At 39.2% G+C, this 23,092-nt stretch overlaps 1 long non-coding RNA gene across 2 annotated transcripts in view; it reads left to right on the top strand.

The window, feature by feature from the left end:
* Nucleotides 1-8,186: 8,186 nt before the first annotated feature.
* Nucleotides 8,187-23,092, top strand: part of LOC311433687 — a 32,349-nt gene continuing 17,443 nt past the window's right edge. Inside the window, exons 1-4 of one of the 2 annotated variants that reach the window (XR_014690912.1) lie at nt 8,187-9,689; nt 11,728-11,768; nt 12,443-12,504; nt 15,699-17,717. This is a non-coding gene — a long non-coding RNA (uncharacterized lncRNA). Of the gene's footprint in view, nt 9,690-11,727; nt 11,769-12,442; nt 12,505-15,698; nt 17,718-23,092 lie in introns of those variants that run through there. The other variant, XR_014690911.1, reaches the window with a different exon arrangement.

The following is a 23,092-nucleotide window of genomic DNA, read 5'->3' as shown; positions in this document are numbered from 1 at the left end:
ACGGATGGAAAAATTTGTTATTATTATTCCTTTGGGGGACATGATCATCTGTGCTAGCAGACCTTTCAACAACTCATCTGTGATGATCAGCGATTATAATTATTTCTGTGCCTTCTTTTAAAGCTTCTTTTGGTATGAAATTGATAAGATACAATGTCATAATTTACAATTTTAAGGGTTTAAAAATATTATCATAATACACTTTTGAATAGTTTTTCTTACATTTTTTTAAAGGTTTAATATATCTGTGGAGGCACTTCATAAGTGTATTATTGACATAATATTTTTAGTGATGGCACCAGGATAGGGGAACATTAAAGTTTATCATGAATAAACTTTATATCATTGCATTATTCATCTCTGCCCTGAATTTTTAATACCATTTATTTGTACACTAAATATATTACATGCAATTTTGGTGGAAATAAATATTCTTCATTCCAGCCAACCAAAGTCCAACTGGTATTTTGCATTGGATATAGTCAATCATTTTTTTTAATGGTTACTCCTGTCCATTTTACATGGTTCATGTTACTAGGATACCACTAAAATGAAGCTGAAGAGCTTCAAAGAGCCAGAGCTGGGGCTCTCTAGACTGAGGCTGGCTGGTCTCCCACAGACTTTGTATAGCTTACTGAATGCAGGACCCAAATGGTTTCTGTCAAACTGGAGCCCACACCAAAGACAAGAGAGGAACTTACTTCCTGGCTCAATACAATGCGATCAATTCAATGACTTCCTTGTCAAAGTAACATACATGTTGAGATATGTGAGTACATGTAAACAGCTTGCCACAATGTCTGACATCTCATTAAGAAATTATATACATTTTTGATGAAACATAGTCGCCTTAATTATTTTTCAGAATTCAGATAGCATGTCATGATTTCCTGCTTCACTTTTTTTTTTTTTTGCATGACTTCTGTTGGTGGTTTGTTACTCAGTAAACTTTTTAGCAGCTAGTTTTGAAAAATTGTCTTTGCATTGGTGATGGATTGCACTCTCCTCCATCTCTGTCAGAGATTAAAACAGGCCTTGCATTCATGAATCTCCACCTTGTGGGTGTCACAGTGGTGCTGATCTAAAATGGACATTGACAATGAGTCCACTTAACTCTTTGGAATAAGTTCACCTTCAGCCTGCTGGATTATATTCTGTTTTTAGTGAAACCAATACTATGTGATTGAAGAAAGCAGCTTATGGACTTTTTACAGGGGAGAATTTCTCTTGTAATGTTAGAGCCACGGGAGGCAAGGATATGATTAAGATAACAAGGTTGTTACTACGATAACAAGACTGTTATTTTAATAAGGAGATCTTTCTTATGTATAAGTAAATCTGTATATTATTACAGCTACATAGATAGTATAAGAAAAGAACAATCTACACATGTTACTTAGGACTTGTAAGTGCCAAAATGATGATAAGAAACTCAGTGGTGATTTAAAGAGCAGGGATCTATTTTTCCTAGTTTAAAAAAAAAAAAGCAGTGAAAGAGCATGAGCAGGGGGAGAGATACTTTGATCAATTTTTCATTTCCAATGTTGAAATAATGTTTAAACACGGTTTCTGGGATCTTCCTGAATTAAGTATTACAGTGCTGTAACCATGTTCTGGCTGATTCAATGCAGGCATCTTGACAATCCCCTCTCTTTCTTTTCTGGAGCTACCTCTCAGTCCCATCCAAAGCAACAGCAGTAGTAATGTGGCTGTTCAATTACACCTGACAAGTAGTATCACAATAATGATAATGCAGTATTACTGCAGATTCTTCTGTGACAATTTGATAGGGACGCTTTGCCTAACATTTAATCAGCTGAAGATGATAGGCAAACTTATGACTCAAGACAATTTAACTGAATTACAGAGGAGAAATAAACGTGGGATTTCTGGTCCAAATAAAATTATCTGGTAGGAATGCCATTCAAACTGAAGACACAGTAGATTTCAAATTTGCTATGGTGCTATTGCTGTTTTGTGAGAAACATCAGAAAGCATTTTAGTATCATGCTTAGTTTTCTGAAGCTGCTAATGTAAGCTACAGTGTTGTTCTGTTATTTAACCAGCTAAGCTACTAGAAAATTATTATAAACCATGAAACCTAAGGCTAACAGGTGCTTGGACTGAATTTGTAGTCGTGAGACACAGTGTTCGACCTTGGAGGGTCCCAAGGCATGACAGAAACATCCTATGTATGGACATCAAGTGAAAATAGTTAAAGATAATTTTTGTACTAAATTACTGCACTTTCAAGTTTGACAACTTTTTAGGGTGTTATTCTTCCCAGGCTGTCTAAAGGACGGGCATATAAAAAAGGAAAGCTAAAACAGCTTGCTAAGGAACAGGAAAATTGCCGCAGTGCTGTAGGTGTGCTTCAAGAGTCAGGTCTTTGGATGGGAGGCAGACATTTTGGGGCAGATTCAGCTCACCATTCTTTCAAAATCCATAGCAGTCCATCCAAGTTACATTTTCCTCTCTCTTCAGGGTATACCTCAATAAATGAATTTTACAGTATAATCCAAATTTTCTCAGTTCAGAATATGGGCAAAAAAAAATCCAATTATGTGATGGATTTTCTGGAAAATTATCTGTTTATAGAATCATAGAACGGTTTGGGTTGGAGAGGACCTTAAAGATCGTATAGTTTCCCCCTCCCTCCCCGCCATGGGCAGGGACACCTTCCACCAAACCAGGTTGCTCAAAGCCCCATCCAACTTGGCCTTAAACACTTCCAAGGATGGGGCATCCACAGCTTCTCTGGGCAACCTGTTCCACTGCCTCACCACCCTCACAGTGAAGAACATCTTTCTAATATCTAATCTAAACCTTTTAGCTTAAAACCTTTACTCTTTGTCGTATCACTGCTCTCCCTGATGGAGTTTCTCCTCATCTTTCCTGTAGGCCCCCTTCAGGTACTGGAATGCTGCTGTAAGGTCTCCCTGGAGCCTTCTCCCAGCTCTCAGTCTGTCTCTGGAAAGGTGCTCCAACCTTCTGATCATCTTTGTGTCCCTCCTCTGGATCTACTCTAACAGATCTGTGTCTTTCCTGTGTTTCCCCAGAGCTGAACACAGGTGGGGTCTCATGAAAGTGGGGCAGAATCACCTTTTCCAATCTGCTGGACTCTCCTTTTAATGCAGCCCAGAGTGTGGTTGGCTTTCTAGGCTGCAAGCACACATTGCTGCCTCATGCTGCGCATCCACCAGCACCCACAAAGTCCTTCTCCACTGCTTTCTATACACTTGTCACCCAGCTATTATTCATGTTTGTGATTGCAAACCTTTGTGCAAACTATTTAATTCTTGCTAATCTATAGATTTTTTAGTTCTTGGACTTAACTGCTGCCTAAAGAGAAGCAAACTCTTATGCTTTTGTCTTGTTCACTTATTCATACAAAAGAGGCATGCTATTCCCACCACCACAGCCTGCTAATAGATTATTTCTTTTATCTTTAATTGCCTTTGTTTGCTGAGGCTGTCACACAGTTTTGAGATTGCACTCTTGTGGCTGTAACTCCATATCCTTTTTAGTATCACTTTCACTGACAGCAGACACCAAATGGGTATGTTTCAGTTCGTTCTGTAATTTTTCTGCCCTTGATGATCTCTATCTATGGAGTAATTTGGACTTTTATGTCTGTGGCAGCTGAAGTGAAGCTGTGTTTCACCAAATGATCTTAACACTTTATTACTTTTAGTCCTCCTACGTGATCTCTTATATAACTTTATGAAGGGTACATTTCAAACTGGTGCAGTCAGTGCCCCCAGCAGGGCCACTTCTCTCTCTCTGTGGGGAGACTGTGGAAGGGCTGAGCCTGTTTAGGGCTTTGCTGGCCTCATGGGGAAGACTCATCTTGCCCTTGAGCTTTGGAGTGGGCAGGATGGGAAAGGATTACCACAAAATACCCACCCACAAGACTCCTTGCCATCTGACTGAAAAACAGATCTGACTTGCACGCTGACCTGTGGTCACGAGCACGAAGCAATATTTTTGGTACTGTTCCAAGGGCAGGTGAGTACACTCCTGGCTATTTAACAACATAGTCAGATAATTTCAGTTTTGCATCTGCCTTGGCACTGGCATGACTTCACCATTGTGAGGTGACCTCAACATGGGACAACTGCACATAAAGCCACAAAGAATACTCTAGAGGTGAGACGTGATAAAGCGAGCTGTAAAATAGATGGCTGTGCCTGATGATGACACCACCAATTACTTGAGCAGCTCAACATTGGTGTGTGCAAAGGCTCCATCCTAAATTCTCACAGTACTTCTAGGCCTGTGACTCACTGGAATCTTTTCTAGATGTAGGTTTTTATACATAAAAACATAGACTAATCAAAAACAGTGTGTTTTTCTCTCTGCAGCATTTCCTAGCTGGTAGAACTATTTGTCATAGCTTGGCAATGTCTGCCCTCATTTTAAGAAAACGAATCTACAGCCGGTAAGGTTTCAGATCTCTGTTAAAAATGTCTCATCTCAAAATCGCTTCAGTAGAACCCTCTTTCCTCTGCTGAATGCTGCAGTGAGCTTCTAAAAGAGCAATGCCCACAGTTTGTCTCTGGCTGTAACTTTCACATCACTGTTACACAGCCAAAGGCAGAACTGGTTCTCAGATACTTGTGTTAGACATGGGGCCAGTATTAAATATGTACTAATGGGTCCATAGCCTCAAAATACACACTTTCTTAGTAAGGCAATCCTGAAATGAAGCATTGAGGCCTGATTTTGACAGGCAAACACACTGAGCATGTCTATATTGCACAGCTAAATAAAAGCTTTTTTTCCCATTCAGAGACAACATCCCTCAGAAGAAAAAAAAAAATCATGTACTCCATCAGCATTGTTCATTAGAACAATGTCAAGGCAGAATACATTGTTAGGCAGTGCTTTGGTGAGGCATTTATAACAAATCATTGATGTGCAGCTGTTATCCCAACATGGTAGCACTGCCACGATGGATGTGGCAATTGTGTCAATGTGCACTCAGACTTTGTAGATTTTTTTCCTACCTTTCTCTTTGTCTTTTTTTTTTTTAACTCTCACACTTGCTTTCACATACAAAAAAAGGGACATAGTGTGCTACCTGTTCTTGTCCCTATCTACAGTCCAAATTTTTCTTTCCCCAGTGTAGGCAGTCCCATCTACTATGACATCTATCTAGAAGAAAATGTCTCTTCATTCTGTATGGAAGAGCAATATCATTTACAAATAAATCAGTAGCAAGTGGACACAATCCTGTATGAGAATACTCGGTGGCATTTTTTTTGAAACCCTTAGAGAAAGTATGAGAAGGTAGAATCATAGAATCACAGAATATGCTGAGTTGGAAGGTACACACCTGAATTCATGATTGTTTTCCACGCAAAATTGCCTCTCAATATTATTTCCCAGCTTTTCACACAGAATCACACAGAATTTCTAGGTTGGAAGAGACCTCAAGATCATCGAGTCCAACCTCTAATCTAAAAGTCAGAGTATTTTAGATTTTAGATAGTATTTTAAGAGTATTTGCCCAATGCATGCCTCTTGCATTAAAGACAAAAAAAAAAATTGAAAGGGAACGGAAGCAGCTTTCAGAACCCCTTCTGATACTATAAGTCAAAGAGACAGGCAGACAAGTGAAATTCCTCTTCAGAAAAGAATTGCCATTATTTATTTATTTATTTATTTATTATTTTGTAGACACAAGCAAGATTGGAATGAGGACCACAATTTTAAATTGCTCTTTTTATGTAAACCAGACTTTAACGTATGGTCAGCCATTGTCACAGTTAGAAGATGTTTGTTTTAGCATGGAAAGTTACAAATGCAAGGAGAAAAGCAATAACAGTTGGTTTCAAAAGGCATCTGTGTGTTTTTTGTATTAGCTTTGAAGACATGTTCAGATTTCCTCTTAATTACATAAAAAGTACCTATGTGATAATTGTAATTATCCATTGTTAGCTGAGATGTCCCTTAACTGAGTATTTTATGCTTGTATTAATGTTCTCTTCCTCCCTTTTTATCAGACCACTTCATTTTAAACTAGAAACATTTCATATGGCAAGGGATTAAAATAAACCCTAAGTGCGAAGATCCTAACAATTTGGTTGCATGGCATGAAATGGAAAAGCACAACATTTTCCCGAGAAAACATTTTTCACAGAAAAAAAGGTGATTTGACAAAGCATGGGCATTTGAGGGAAAACATTCCTTGCAGTCGAAACTTTCGGCAGAGTGTGAAAACAATTTTCTCCTCAGGTTGCCCAACTCTCCTGCTCATAAATGGAACAGTTTGCAGTCACCTTGCTTTCCTGCAAAGTGCCTGCATGCCTAAATAGTTTGGCTATTTAAAGCAGCCCTATTGCCTTAGAAGTCATGCCTGTTTTAAAAGGCATGGTACTTGTTACTTTTATTTTACTGTTAGAACCTTTACTTCATTTAATTTTTATTTTGTAATTTCTGCTGCACTCACAAATGAAAGTAATACATTAACCTGCGCTATACATGCAGCAGTGAGCTAATAAATAATATATCATATTTCTGTTAGCTGGGGACATTATTTTTTGTTCATGTCAGCATCAGCAGAAATGATTGCTCAGCGTGAGCATGTCAGTGAGCTGGCAACAAATCTCTGTATTGTGCTTAGCCTCAGAGTTAAGATTCTGCTCTAAAGGATATTAATAATAATAATTTTAAAAAGCCAAGAAATACAGCCACTTAACACTCCCAAATGCCTGGGAGACAGGTTAGGAAAGTGTTTAATTGCCAAAGTATTTCAGGAGGAAAAGCAACTTCGTAAGAAACTTCAGAAATACTTCTAGGCTTTTGGATAAGAAAAGTATGTGTTTCATTCATAGCTGCTATATTACAAAGAATTTCAGCACACATCTAACTTCAAGCAAGCAAATACTTTGATGAAACTGAAGCCTGTGAATCACATAGTTTGGCTGTATTTATTGCTTTGTTCTTAGATGTGACACCTGTTAATACATGACATTGAATCAAACGCTCCACTGCATTATGATGGTTTTCATTCTTCAGAATCCCTATGAAAATAAAATGGATTAAGAAAGGGAAAGAAAACTGCTGGGCAACAGCAGCTGGGATGGAGGAGTGACAAAATGTGAGAAAAACAGCCCTGCAGCCCCCAGGGCCAGTGCAGCATGGAAGCAGGTGGATGTGGCCTGGAGGAGGCTGCGGTCCATGGAGAGCCCCCACAGGAGTTATCTTTACATATTTCTTTGCAGCAATGATACAGTACAGGCATTATTCCCCCATTTTATGGAGAAATGCTTTTGCATTTTCTGCTTCTTCTAAGCTGCTGTATCATTCTTGCTTTTTGTGTGTGTGTGTGTCTGTGTCACATTACCTGGATTCATCACTGCCAGAAGACAGCCAGGATTTCTCCCCTCATCTTTGTATCTCATGATACAATAATTTTCTCCTCTGATGCCAGTAGATCTTATTTTAAAATATCTTGCTTGTGTCTCGAGCAAAGACATTCTTAGACTTAATGACCTTTATCTGAAATGTGAGAACACTGACATGAAAAAGGACAAAAGCATGAAAAACAGTAGAGGTTAAATATTATTTCTGCAAGTCCACTAAGAAAAGGGCATATAACTATTGCTTGTTTTCCCAGGTCATTTTTAATATTCCAGCTAAACATGAGAGGGCACTTCTTTACTGTGGGGGTGACAGATCACTGGAACAGGTTGCCAAGAGAGGTTGTGGAGTCTCCTCTGCTGGAGATATTCAAAACCCACCTGGATGCCATCCTGCACAATGTGCTCTAAGTGATCCTGCTCAGCAGGGGGTTGGACTAGATGATCTTTAGATGTCCTTTCCAACCTCAGCCATTCTGTGATTCTGTGATAGCAAGGAATATCTAGTCAATTGCCCCAGACTGAATACTCCAAAAATTCCTTCACAGCCATGTCTGACACGCATGCTGGCTGCTCGCCTACAGGGCCCAGCAGAAAGCCCTTCTGGCTCTCCTCCATGCAGGCTATCATGGATTACTGGAGTGGGGACCATGCTGAGGCAGCTCTCCGCTGGCAGTGGGGGGCTACAACCTGGCTGATGCTCTGAAGATGCTAATCTTGTGTTGCTCCAGCTGCCAGAGGTACTTCCTAACCTGTCCAAATTGCTCCTTTGACTTCCAGTGTGAAAGTTTCCCTCCTTCTCTTTGGGGGTGGAGTGTGTAATTGTGTGGTATTACACGTCAGTCATCACAAAGGAACCCACTGAGCATTTCCATTGAGATGGAAACTTGCAGGCAACTGCATCAAGATAAAACATCCCCATCTTACTCTTTTTGAGAAGTGCATACAGCTATAGTTCAATAAATGCTAAGAATTTTAATTGCCAGGTCTGGGGAATTAGAAGGCTTTCATTTGTGCTGTGACAGGTGGCCATTGCACAGAAATGTGAGAATGAAAGCATTCAATAGTAACTGGTTGCTAACAGACTGACAAAATATTTCAAGTGAGGCAGGAAAATGTGGCAGCAGAGGAAACTAGATGAGCCAGGCACTCTGCCATAGGTGAGAGAGAAGAGCATCAGACCTTTCCTGGGTTAGTGGAGCTATGTGTTCTAGTGATGCTGTTTTCCTTCCTACTTGCAGTCATTATTTACTGTGGCTGTGCTATAAAAAACACTGGGCAGCTATTTTCAGTGCAATGTACATATCCAGGAAAGCTCATCAAATTCAGATGCATTTCTTGAGCTGAATGATCTTCCCACCAGACGGCAAATATTTAAAAATGATTTTCATCTTTTCAGCTGGCAGCAAAATGGGCAGAGATGCAAATATATTAATCTTTCTTCTGTTCTCACTGACAAAGTATGGATCATATATTACAGTGGGTATTATAGCTATGTGCATCAAAGAGCAATGTCTGCTTTTCATTGAGCAGTCAAAGCCTGGGGTTTTCTGAAAAATGTTTCTCAGTGCTTTCTAGAAGGGGACAGTGCCCCATGCATAAACCTGAGGGGATGGTTATATAGCCACAAAGCCCGACTCCACCTCTTTGATAAATCTCAATCTTAAAACATCATTTAAATTATGTCAGAAGACGCTCTCCTGTCTCTGGCACACCATAACTGTACACAACCAAGCCAGCAAGAAAGTCTGTTTGCTGCCACCATTCCCTGTCTATCCGCCAAGACAGAACCTTTGCATTAACTGGAAAGTTCATTTTCTAATAGTCTTGTATTGGGTTTTGGTGGCAAGGGTTTGGTAATGGAGGGCTGCAGGAGTGGCCTCTGTGAGCAGAGCCCAGCAGCTGCCCCATGTCAGATCAGAGCCAGCTCCAGCTGGCTCCAAAGTGACCCAGAGCTAGCCATAGCTGGGCCAATGAGCAATATTGGTTGTGCCTCTGGGAGAGCAGATTTAAGAAAGGGAAAAAAAAAATGCTGGGCAGTATCAGCTGGGAGAGAGAGGAGTGAGAATCAGCCCTGCAGACCCCAAGGTCAGTGCAGAAGGAGAGCAGGAGTGCTCCAGGCACCTGGGCAGAAGATCCCCTGTGGCCTGTGGAGAGCTTGAAGAGCTTTTGAAGGGCTGCTGCCTATGGGAAGCCCCTGCAGGATCAGTTTGGGAAGGATGGCATCCCACGGGAGGGACCTCTGTTCTACTCTGTTACTAGTAGGCAATAAATTACATTGATCTTTCTATGCTGAGTCTGTTTTGCCTGTGCTGATAATTGGTGAGTGGTCTCCCTGTCCTTATCTCAATGCTTGACCCCTTTCCAGTGTATTTTCTCCCCCTTTTTCTTTAAGGAGGGGTAGTGAGACAGCAATTGTGGGGGTGTTCAGCTGCCCAGCAGGGTAAAACCACCACAGGTCCTCAAGCAACTTCCTTGGGAAATTCAGACTGACTAGGGCCTCCTATCTGAGTCATTAAAAATGGAAAATACCTTCTAAAATGTCCATTTAAGAAACAAAATTATAAATCTTGTGGGAAATGAACTGAAGAAATTAAAGAGGTACTTGCAAGGTTGATAACTGAATATTTTTGAAGTTGTTTTTTTTAGTGTTGCTTTTTGCATGGTTTTCTTTGTGTGTGCATGGTGTGCGAGTCACAAAGCAATTTTGTAAACTGTAAGCATGAGGGTTTCTATTCTATTTGCTGGCTGAAGGTAGTCTGAATATTGGGAAATTATCTTGGTCATTTTGGCTTCGTGTCTTCAGGTTTATTTTCCAGGACATTTCATTTATCTGAGAAGACTACAGTTTGGAGCTTTTGGCATGGCTGAAGCTTGGGGGTCACCGTTTGTTCAGGTCACAGTGTTAGGAAGGGTGTTCCCTTAACTGTGGCCTTCACTCTTCATTTTCACATGGGTATGGAAGTTTTCCATAGGTCTTAAAGTTAATTTGGAGGGAACTAGGGTTTTGTATAACTAAAGAATCATTAGTTTTGTAAATATTACGTATCCGTAAGTTGCCCAGAACAAAGAAATAAGCTGATGTCACTTCTGGCCATTGCCTTCTAGTGATGCTCATTGGTGGAGAATTCAGTTTAATGTTACTATTAAGATCAGGTATTAATAATTTTATTATGATTTTTTTAATAACACCTTATTTTTAATGTGTGTCCATTAAAAAGTTATTTTTATTGTGCCCATGGTGAAGACCTGTTTCCAAAAATCATTGGAAAATGTTTGAGGGTGGAATAATATTTCAAGCTGCCTGCAGGCCCATTGAACATTCAGTCCCAGAAATACACCAGTGGCCAGGCCAGAATTTAAGGTTGTATCAGAGAAAGCTTTATCTGTGACATGATCACAGGATAATAGAATAATTCAGGTTGGAAAAGACCTCTAAGATCATCTAGTCCAACTTTAACCTAGTACTGAAGTTGACCACTAAGCCGTGCTACTAAGTCCTACATCTACATGTTTCTCAAAGACTTCAGGGATGGTGACTCAGCCACTTTCCTGGGCAACCTGTTCCAATGCCCCAAAACTCTTTTGGTAAAGAATTTTTTCCTAATATCCAACCTAAACGTCCCCTGGTGCAGCCTGAGGCCATTTTCCCTTGTCTTACAACTTGGTGCTTGGGAGAAGAGCCCAATCCACACCTTGCTGTAGGCTCCTTTAAGGTAATTATACAGTGCAATAAGGTCTCCCCGAGCCTTCTCTTCTCTAGGCTAAACAACCCCACTTCCCTCAGCTGTTCCCTTAAGACTTGTTTTCTAGTCCTCACACCAGCTTCATTGCTCTTCCCTGGACATGCTCCAGGGCCTCGATGTTCCTGTAGGGAGGGTCTCAAAACTGAACATGGTATTCAAGGTGTGGATGTACTCAGAACAGTGAGATTACTAGTTAGACTGAGCCTAAGAGCTGTTCTCCCTATAGGCAATTTCTGAAGGTTTCCAAGAGGTCCAGCAGTCTACTGTGCTTGCCACGTTGCCTAACTTTTGATACAGCTGCTTTTACTGGGTATTGATAAGCTTACTATGGAGTCAGCACAAAAGATGTTTCTGTGGTGCACAGGTAGCCATCATTAGGATCTGCGGTGCCAGTCTTGCTCAAGGAGAGACAATAGGGACAACCAGAAGGCAGGCATTTCCAAAGAGAAGGAAGAGGAAGGAAAATAGCAACAATGCAAATTTTCTTGGGGAGAGAAACATGGCCATCCTGAAAGTATTGGCAAAAGAGAGGAGACTGTATGGCCAAGAAGCAAGAAATGATGCATCTGCATGATACGTTCTCATTTCTTTTGTTCTTTCTACTCTTTCTGTAGGAAGAAGCAGACAGACAAATAAAGGAACAGAATGTGCCATGGTGAGTGATGAAAGAAGCAAAACAACTCCTTAAGGAGTTAGTATATTCAAAGGGAGCTCTTTCCTTTGTGTTGCTGATCTTGGTGGTGCATACAGCTCTTGAATATACAATCAATTTTAATAAACCTGTGTAGCATATGTAATTGCCTTTGAAAATGTCAGATTTCTCAGAGCATCTTTTAAATTTATTCAGTCCACTACCCACAAGACTTATAATTTTGTTTCTTAAATGGCCATTTAAGAAGTTATTTTCCTTTTTTAATGGCTCTTATATAGGTGACTAGCTAGTCTGAATTTCCCAAGGAAGTTGCTTGAGGGCTATTACAAAATGAACTTTCCAGTTAATACAATTATTCTGTGTGGGTTACTTGTATTAGTCATAATGTGAATTGACATTACTTGAGCATACATTAACCTTCTCACTCCTCCTGCTGGGGTATTAGGAATTACAAGTATGTAGCTCAGAACAACCTTAAAAGGCTTATGTCATCCAAAGAAACTTGAATTACATTAGAATAATCATCATTTTCTGGTGAATCTTTTTTATCCATTAATGTCATTACATGAGGTTTGAAGTCTTAGAAGTGTTTGGAGAAGAAAACATTTTCAATAAGAAAAACTGTACCAATGTTTGGCATTCCCTTACTTTAGAGGTTTTTTTTTTTTTTTCCACAGAAAGATAGAAAGTTGACCCTAAAATGGAATTTGTTCCTGAAGATTTCCTTCTCCTAAACAAGGTTTGTTTACATTTTCATTTTGACTCATCTGCATCTCTTCCTAAATTACATTGTCTTGTAAACCCATATTTTCTGAAGGTGGATAACATGCCCCTATCAAAGTGTGCATCTTTCAGATGGAGGTGTCCTACTATCTGAGGAGCTGCTTTTACTGTTTGACCAGAAATGGGTCTAACACTACAATTTCCCACTAGTAACATATTCTCCGCTTGTAACTAAACTTTAAATAAACTATGTTAGGGCACAAAGCCATAGAAAGCAAGGCAGGCTTCTCGGCTTGTTTCCAGTCCCATACAATGTGTGTCTCATGGCTGTTAGTTACCTAATGAACACAATAAAGTGAGGTGGTGCTGACATTGTGTTCCTCAAAGCTTCAGTGCATTGACCAAACTGTTCTCAGGTGTGAAGCACAGGCAGCACGTGGAGTATGTCCTATCAACTGCAATTTGGGACCTCTTGCAGGAAACACATCTATTTTCTGAATTACTGCATAACAAAGGAGATTTAAAGCAAGATGTGCTAAGTTGCCTTCTAGACTCTGTATAAAACCATCTGAGTGGTCAGTGACTTAAAGTACTCTCTTTTATGATGTGAAATGTTCTCATAGCAAAACAAACAAAAACTATAGGATGTCCTAGAAATACTATAAGTACAGTGTTACGTACGTATGTTTCTAAGTGATTTATTGTCCTTAAAGCAGAATTTCAGTCTTCTCTCTAGACATCGTGCACAAAACAAAATGGGTTTGTAAAGACATTTGTACCACAGTAACTTTACATGAAAGTTTCATAGCTTATTTAATAACATTTTATCATTATTTTAGATTTATGTTGATATGGTTATATTTGTTACTATATTTATATTTTATTATTTAATAATGCATTTTATTAACAAATAGCCTAAAATGTATACATTTTCCAATATATTTTTATAAAATATGGGACTGTACTAATTCACTTTTTTTTTTCTTGAGGGGGTACATTCTTAAACATATTTCTCTACTATGAGATGCAATGGCATAGGAAGTTGTAAAATGTCCTTTATTTTCTTCACTTTCTCTTTTATTATTACAACAAAATCTTTAGCCAGAACACTCGTTCCTAAGCTATAAGAAATAAAACTTTCTGATGTGGTTTTAGCTGTTGCTTTGCCATAATGCAGATTAACCCCCAGGGAGTTACCGTATAAGTATCTAAGGACTGATGAAATGTGAAAGTGGAAAGGCACAAGCAGACAGACTTGATTTTCTTCAGGTCTTCAGATATATGTAGTAGCAGAACTGGACCTAGAATTTTGTAGGGCCACAGCCTAAAATCAGTGACTTGCTTGGCTGTAATAGACTGTACCATCTTCAGAGCTTTTGCTTCTGCTTTATACTGCCATTTCCATCTGCTAGCCTCTATGATACATAAATAGTCTCTAGGTTTTCTCAGCATGCCTTATATTCAATCAAAATCTAAGTGGAACGCTGAGCTTTCTAGTAAGCAACACAGATTTTGTATATAAGATTCAGTATGGTATTTTTCCCATATTGTAGGCAATCACTTAGTAATAAAGTAGTTTTCGCAACATAATAAAATGTAGTAAAGATTGAGAGGCATCATTAGTCTTTACATTCATCACTGAAATGGACAGAGGGTGTTGATGCTTTTGGCTCTTATAGACTGCAGTGGTACCACATCAAAACCTGAACAGGTGCTGACCTTATGCAAGTGAATTACAGAAGAAAATTATAGCAGCAATTGCAAGGGTTATTTGTGTTTGAAACAGCCCAGAAAACTGGTAGGCATACTGCTGAGAGATATTAATGTAGATAACAGCTCCCTAACCACTTCTAAATATAAGCTGCTGGCCTGGATTCTCCCTTCCTAAAGGCTAACCCTTTGCCATCCAACACTCATTTTGATGATGTACTAAAGATGGGACATAAGCCAGATAAAACTTTTGAAAACGTCCAGTGACTTACTGCATTCTTTGCAGTGCTGGAAATGTAAGATGCCTTTCTCTCTGTGTTTTACCCATTCTAAACCCCTCCCCAGCTGACACGATACATTTATAACTGACTTGTATATCTGTCTGGTAATCTTTTGAAACTTTGGAAGAGTCCAGAGAGCTCACTGACTCAGCATTAAGCACAGAAGGTGAGAGCTTCATGCACAGAGTTAGCTTGTTCTCTGCTAATGGGAGCTCCCTGCCTCTGAGACATATTGACTGGTATCGGGTCCGAGGCCTCATGTCCCACTGGCCTTCTGTGATGCTTGCATTGTTCAATAGCACAGCTGGAGAAGTTACAGTGCCAATTGTTGTTATTCACAGTAGGTCTCCCTCCTACCCTCATGAAGTAGGAGTGTTAAACAATAGCCAGCCAGGCTGGCAGCAAAGTCTTGGTTGGTTCAGTTATTTATTTAAAATTGATTGGAAGCAGAAGTGTTGAGGTACTGATGGGTATCCTGCTCTTACCCTTGCCATCAGAGTGGTTCCAGAGAATGTTCATCAGTAGGATGATATTTATATTTAAATATGTATATTTAAATATGTATATTTATATTTAAATATGTATATTTAAATATTTATATATGTCCTATCCTCCCATGCAGAGAGTGCAGCACACTGGTTACCTCCTCCATCAGCAGGTGGAGGTAACATAGTCTGTTTATGCCTAACAATTTTTTATGTTGCTGAGTCACAGCCTTTGGATTGACTCAAGATTTCAAAGACACACACAGCTTGGCCAAGTGAGAAGTGCTGGAGAGCATCAACTCTCCCACCAGTGTTGTGCAGCATTACTTTGCAAAGGCTGGTGCAAGAACAAAGTCCAGGAGTGCATTAGGTGTTGAGGACTAGACTATAAAAGTTTCCTCTCAACTGGTTTGTATTCTGGCCAAACAGTCTGCCTCAGCTGCCAATATGGTCAAAAATGTTGCAGCTTAATTCACATTTCTGCCAAAACAAACAAACCAACCAACCAACAACAACAACAAAACCCTCAATTGAATAAGATTATCAATTAATTAATTGATTGACAGTTAATTGTCAATTTAAATAAATGCCATTTAAATAATGACAATTTTGTGACGGTTTCATTCACTGGTACTCAGCATATAATTGGCACACATTTCTGTAGGCAAAAAGGATAAAGGACATAAATTACAGCTGTCACTCATTGTGAGGATTGTGTTTTCTCTGTGTTGCAGTGCAGCAAAATGAAACCCAGCTCATGTTAAGAGCTGAGAACACGAGTGCCTTGTGTAAGTAACACAAATCCTGGGAGAGACTGAACTCAGCTACTGTGTCATTCAGTGTAGCTATGAAGCTGCTTGGAGATGAACTTGACAACACAACTGATCCTTGTAAAGTGGTACTCCGAACCTGGAAGTCATCCTACCCTAATGGTTTCCTGTGTTTGCTCTGCTTCCAAGTGAATAAGGACATTTTAAATGATAACAGCTAGGAGTCCATCCATGTTCCTTCTGTTCCCAAATTCTGCAAATATATATATAATATTTCTGACGATGCTTGTAGAAGAGTGATACTAATTAGGTTGTCTCTGCATGAATATTTAATCTAACTTCCAAAAGTGCGCTGAAATGCATTCTGCAGAAACCCATCCTTGCCATTAAAATGAGTGGCAGGAGGGGAGAATGAATGTGTACAGCTCCATCAGAAATGGCCTCTATGTTTTCCATTTCTGATGTGCAGCGCAGTTTTAAAACGTTAAATACTGTCATCAGTAAGGACAGGAACTGGTTGATCACGAAGTAGTTTTCCAGCTGTCCATGTTTCCCAAAAAGACACACAGATTATTCATGGGGAAGCAGCTTTATTAAATGTTATGCAATTTAGCCATTAAATCACTCATCTGCAACACTTCCTTTTGTCACTTATGAGTGGTGACACAGGACTTTCCAGATAATCCCTCCTATATAAGGTTTAGTATTTTATCCATTTCAAATGGGATAAGGTTAAGACTTTTCTCCTTATAGATTAGCTTAGACAGACCGTAACTGAAAATGTTTAAAATCACGTAAGCCTTTATTTTGTGTTTTCTTCTAGGTGAAGCAAATATTGCTTCATTTAAAAGAAAAGTCTTCATCCCCAAACAACACAGATTTGAATCTAAGTTAATAGGGGCATGTAATGCAGGTAAAGATGTTTTCCTAATGTTCATTACATACATATATTTTTGTGAATATATGGGTATGCAAGGATATGCATCTGTATTCAAACCCTGAAAGTGCCTTGTGCACAGTCATGATATTTAATGTGAAATGAGAAGAAAGTGTTTGTGAAAACTATAACAGAAAAAAATATAAAGCATTTTTTAACATTCCTGAAGTCTTTATGTGAGGAAGACAACAGGACATGTGGCACTGTGGCTGCAAAATTATTCAACTGGAGACAATATGGAAGGTCTCATTTTTTTCAATGATGCTTTTCTACTCTATTGGCATCCTAACCCACTTCTCCAACAAGCCCACTGCGGGTAAAAGTAAGACTCCCCAGCTGAGACTGGACCTTCAAGTGAGCCAAGAGCTTGTTTTGCACTTTGCCTACAATGGAGTTAGTGGATTGATCTGTCATGCTGGCCATTTGCTTGTATATCTCTGCACATTTGCCTCACAGTTCCCCTGCCCTTACTTCCCATGAGCTCTGTGACTCATGAACTTCACTTGTCAAAGATCTGGAGTATCTGAGCAGCAAGGTACTGCTTTTCTTTTAACTGAAAAAATAAAATCAATGCTGTACTAGAATTAATGTAGAATTTAAAATACATCAGAAAGTGAGGGCAAATCATGTTTTCAAATTGGGGTTATGTAAAAAAAAATAATCCCAGTAACTTGTTTTAAAATGAAACCATGTATTATCTTTGGCTGTACTAAAAAGGTGACATCTTTGAAGTGCTCAGTTCAATGTTTTTGCTACCCACTCTAGAGCTTTTTTTATGCTCCGCTTCCTATTCATGAGGAATACTTAGGGCTATGCTTGAAAATGAAAACCTAACTTTGCTTGTAAGAATCAGAATACCTTAGGCTTCAAAATTTGCATGTGTTACTGGAAATTGCTAACTCAGTGCCTCTTGAAACACTTATTTGCTTATTCAGCAAATAGGGTATTAGCTGTATGTATATGAAGGCAGTGTTCTCATAATAGAGATTTACGTGTTGAAAAATCACTGGAGGAGCTGAAGAAAAATGAGGAAGGAAATGACTAATTGAAACAAATGGCTACACTGCAGTTTTATTCCACAACCCAAGGGAAGCTGGTGAAACGAACTTAAAAAATAAATAAATAAATTGTACAATGCAGAGAAGAGCTCACATCTTTGTGACCGTCAGGTCTCTGCTCTTCCACGGCAATTTGTTTCCATATGTTCCCATTTCCACACTCAAATACCTTTTCCTCCCGTTGGCACGTTACTCACCTTGGCACTGTCAGGGCTGAAGGAACACATGGCTTGCATGTACAATAACCTGAGGTCACTGTGCTGTGATTTAACCTCCACTCCTTCCTGTTTTCTGGTGTGCGACTTTGAGATATCACCTCTGGATGGAACCAGAAATGCAAGCTGCAGTCATAGTACCATTGATAGGAATGTGCAAACTTCATTATAAGTTCCATCAAACTCTAGATCTCATGCTACTACAATACTGTCCATTTGCTATGTTTCAGCTACAGTTCCTTACAGTATTTTCAGTTTTCTCATTAAATCCAGACCTAATAACCTCAGCTTTTCATGTAAGTTTTGGAAGGTTAGAGGTCTGCTAGTTTCCTGTTAGGCAGCTCGTTTGACTTGCCTCTCCTACTGCATCTGTCTTTCCCATTATAAAATCCATTTTACTCTAGTATCTCAGAGCTCATTATTAATTTCATTTTATTGCATTTTCATTTTAATAGCAATTTAAGGGATGTATATATACATACTTCCTGGGAACAGACCATCACAATTTGGCTTGGTCCATACTAAATATTGTATGAGTATTTTACTGCTTTAAATACCCTCAGCAGGTGGCAGAGGTCCTAAAAGTGCATGCAGAACTTTTAATGATGAATTTTCTAACATGTTTGCAGAAGGAGGAGTTAGCTCAGGAGGTGTCTCAGTTCAGTCCAGTTTGCTACAGCATTCCCTGGCTTTTGGCTGAGAGCTTTTGTTTCACAGTATCTTATTCCCTGCCACCCTACCCTGCTTTTCTGAATAAAATCTTTTGATTTTTGTCATGTTAGAATTCAGCAAATTGCAGCCAATTAATTATAAATGATCCTATTTGCTTAATGCTAAATGAACTAGCACACATACTTACTCCTTACAAACAAATGTGCACTCAGTGTTACTGCAAGGGCTTGGCACTGGGTGGGAGGCAGAGGAAGTGGGATGCTAGTGTCAGGAATATCATCTGCTGACCAGCTTGGCCAGACACATGGTGAAAGGAGCAATTCTGATGCTAGTTTGTGGAGCTCAATGCCAGTGGTGAGGTTTAATCATAAAAAAGACATTCAAGGAGACTTAGGCTACATTTACCTTTTGTATGGAAGCAGATCTATAATCTGAATGGCTTTATTTGCAATTAAGAGTTGTCCTGCTCTCAGCTGTTCATAGCCATGTGTCTGAATTAAAGAGATTTGGTTATTTGTAGCTAATGGGCTGGGTATTTTGTAGTGTGTCTATTTTCCCAACTAAAACATCCTTCACTCAAGTGAAACTTTTTGACCAGCTGCAACTCCCTAGAAATCAGTGCTCAAAGAGCTCATTTTCTAATTGGCTAAGGCGCGTGATGGTTTATAAATAGAATTCATTCCCATGCTCTCCTAGATTTATCTTCATTTAAGTCTGACTAAGTAAGAAATTGTGTTATGATTAGGAATCATTTATGATTAATTTACAGCTCATTTTTGTAAATGTATTTTTATGTGTATGTACACACTCCTATAGCATACACAAAAATACCTTTTTTCCAAATGGCTTCCTATTCTGTTACATGGCTCCCATTCTGTTTCCTGAACTGAGCTTCTTGTCTGTGGCTTTTTTCTGTAGCCTCACATGATGAATTTTTCATTTTCAATGTGTTCAGGAAATACAAGCTGTTCAGTGAAGCAGTAAAATATTTCTTTCTCTGCAAACATTTACTGCCAGAATTTAAACAAAAATTCTTTGGGTTCCACTGTACTGAGAGACTTAATAGCCTGTCATGCTTTTTCATGTGTTTAAAAATTAATGGCTTACATTTGCAGTCTTGCATCAGAACATACGTGCCTGCAATTAGTTCTTTGGGGCCTCCCTCAGTGATGCTCCTTGCCCTTATTTCTGATGATACAGAGTCCACGGAAACTTCAGGTAATTGGGAATGAGGAGGTGCTTTTTTTTTTTTTTAATAACAAATTTATTTATTTATTTATTTTTACTGTCTATCTAAATACATCTCTCTATTTAACTACATACAGACATACACATATATGTGTGCTGTTGATTAATTATTGCAATACAGGATGACTTTCACAACCAGCTGTTTGATTATTGGGATTCATTCCCTGACTGAAATGAATTCAGGCTGAGGAAAAAGGTACAGACTTCAACTCTGGATAATGTTGTTTTGCCAGGTGTTCGTTGCTCTTGCTAATGCTAAATTCAAAGTAACAGAAGAAAATGATATATCATTTATGCATGAAAATAAGTAATTTGGTCTAACAACAAAGAGGTATTGAGGTAAAGTAAATATGTCTTGTCTTGACTGAAGTCTAGTCATGCCATATATAAATCATTGTTTCCAAAATCCTTTAGCTTAGTTACATTTTTAACCCACTGAGTCAGATTTCCCACTGCCTTTTCTGATGTGGCTGATTTAAACATTGATTTTCAAACTCAGGAGCACCCTGTTCTGCCTGTGCTGCAATACCTGCATGAGATGCAAATCTACTGATCCAAAGTTTTATGCCAGTGGCTAATTCTCCTTAAGAAGATATGCCAGCATGTGCCTAATTTAAGTAAAATAAACCATTCACATAGATACTGTGTTTCTTTAACTACCTTAATTAATAGGTTCCTTAGTAAAGAAGCAGTTAGAAGGTTTGTAGTAAACCAATGGCTAGTAATGCTGTGGGGGAAGCAATTGTACAGCATGAGGAAAAATTATGTTTTACTGCAGGATTTAAGGTGGTAGTTTGTAGACAATAACTGTAAAATGAAAATCTGCGGGCGATGTGCTGCTACCTAGAGTCAAAAATCACAAGCTGAATAAAAAGTCATAAAGACATTATATTGAAAAGCCCTAGACCAAAAAAGAGTGAGCATGAGTACAGAGAAGGTACGTGTCTGCACCTCCTTTACCCAGAGTGAAGCGTAGGTGTGGAATAAAATGAACACATCTCCCCAGAATCAAGCTTCAGGCTGCCTACATTCACTGGAATTATGACTCCATTTCCCAAATGCAATGTGGTGCAGTGCCACTGCCACCCGTGATGCCATGGGGTGACCTATGTGGAGGCACATATCTAACATCAGCCAGTTAGAAGCTCTGAAGGACTATCCTGCCCATGGGAAACAACAATCCAGCAAAACTTTCAGAAGAGACAGGAGGTTACAAGCAGAAAGTCAGGACAAACTGTACCAAGTGTCCTCAGTGCTTTGAGCCCTGTCCTGTAAGGTTTCCAGTGCCAGAGCAGTCCTGATGGTGCAGGTGTTTTGGAGAGAGGATGCCCTGCATTCCCCAGCTGCCAGCCCAATGATCTGGTCAGGCTATCAGGCTCACCAAGGGGCAGACGTCTCCTACCAGCTTCTCCCCTCCACAGACAACCCTTGCCCTGTCATCATCACCCTCAGGTTCCTTGTTTTATTCAGCAATTATTTGCTCTTGGGTGAGGTCCTGCAGTGCCAGCACTGATATTTCACAAATTAATTTATTCTATTTTGGCAGGAAATTCTAGGACCTCATTCTGATTTCTTTCAGAAAAAAATAATATATATTTTTTCCCTCATTCTGTGGGTTTATTTATAATGCATTTGGCCTGAAAATGAGCTGGAGCTCCTTGTGCCACTGAAGTCACTTGCAACACTTTGAGTTTGATTGCCTGGGGTCCTTCCAGTTACATGGATGCTGAAACAGCAGGGGTAAACTAGGACTGATGAAATTTCTTTGCCATTTTTACTATGATTCCTTCTAACATTTGTGCATCACCAGGCCACCTCTGAGATACAAGACTTGCTCCTAGAAGGAGGCTTAGGACAGAAAAGGGGAGGGAGTAGGTGGTCAGGCACACATGGGTTGGGCTGCCAGACCTGCTGAGGCTATTTTGAGGGACTGGGGACCAAGCCAGTGCCACAGAACACACACATAAAACCTGGAATGGCAGGGTACAAGCTGGCTTGGTAAAAACTGCCTTTGTGGTCAGCTAGTTAGCCAAAAAAAAACAAAAACCACTCAACAGACACATACACACCAAATGTCACAATTTTTCAGTGTGTTGAGGAAGGATGTGTAGCATCCTTCCTGAACTATTAACATGTAAATACAAATGTATGCAGTGTTATCAGAATAAGCTTTAAGTGCTGTGTTTATCCTTTTTTCTTGCTTCCAAAACCAGAACTTTAAAGCACTATTTTTGTTAATAACATTTTAAAGAAATTGGATATGCTGGAAAACTACTTTTGACAGGTTAATCTTAAAAGAATAATTTTCTGTTCTTTGAGCAGCTGTGGGAACATAAAATAGGAAAAGTTAGTCACGTCACCAGTTGTTTTATAAATAATTTTCTGTCCCATCATTTCTTTTTTGAAATATTTTGAAAATTATCAACTGGTTATTAAAGTGATCTGAAACATCCCTGTTACCTATGTGAAGATGCTCATAGCATTCTGCAGCTTCACTGACAATAATTTAACATCTTTAAAAATAAGCATAAGCATTTTTTAAAAGTTAATTTACCTTAATCTGCACTTGAAATGCCTAAAAAATGACTGCAGCACACTGTGGTAAGCAGTTATGTCCCAGTTTGCATTGCTGTCTAGCTTTCAGTATCTCATGAACACTTGAGGAAGAGAAACAGAGAAATGCCATAAATTTCTAGTTTAATTTCATGGGTCTGCAGACTTGGGAGTACCCTGAAGCTCTGAAGAGCTATTGATACAGGCAACCAGTGTTTAAACCTTGCTATCATGTGCCCCCAGTTGCTCAGAAATTCAAGGTAACTCTTAGCATCCTCTCCCATCATACACTGCTTTTTGAAATGAGTTTTCTGAAGGATATGGTTTGTGTAATGGTTTGCTGTCTAGCCTGGTCCTGCTTGAGTAATTCTGTCTTGAGGAGAACAAGCAGGCTTCACTGTCAATTGATTTGGATCAGCACGGAAAGCTATATATAACACCATCTTGATGCATTAGCAAAGTTATTTATTATTTAATAAACACCGTCTCTTCCTGAGGAAAACAAATACCTCTTTAAGTCTCTTCTGACTACAAATAAACTCTGGTGTCCAATATTACTGTCACACAACATGCATCCTCTCCATCTGTCTACAAAAAAAAAAAAAAAAAAAAAAAAAAAGGAAAAGGGACTTTTTTTCCTCAGGCATAAGAAAGAGCACTCACATGGTTTATTAT

The sequence above is a fragment of the Aythya ferina genome (assembly GCF_964211825.1).
Source record: "Aythya ferina genome assembly, chromosome: 3".
NCBI classification, from domain to species: Eukaryota; Metazoa; Chordata; class Aves; order Anseriformes; family Anatidae; genus Aythya; species Aythya ferina.
Note: the sequence above shows the minus strand (reverse complement) of the source record. Positions and strands in the feature narration are given on the sequence as shown.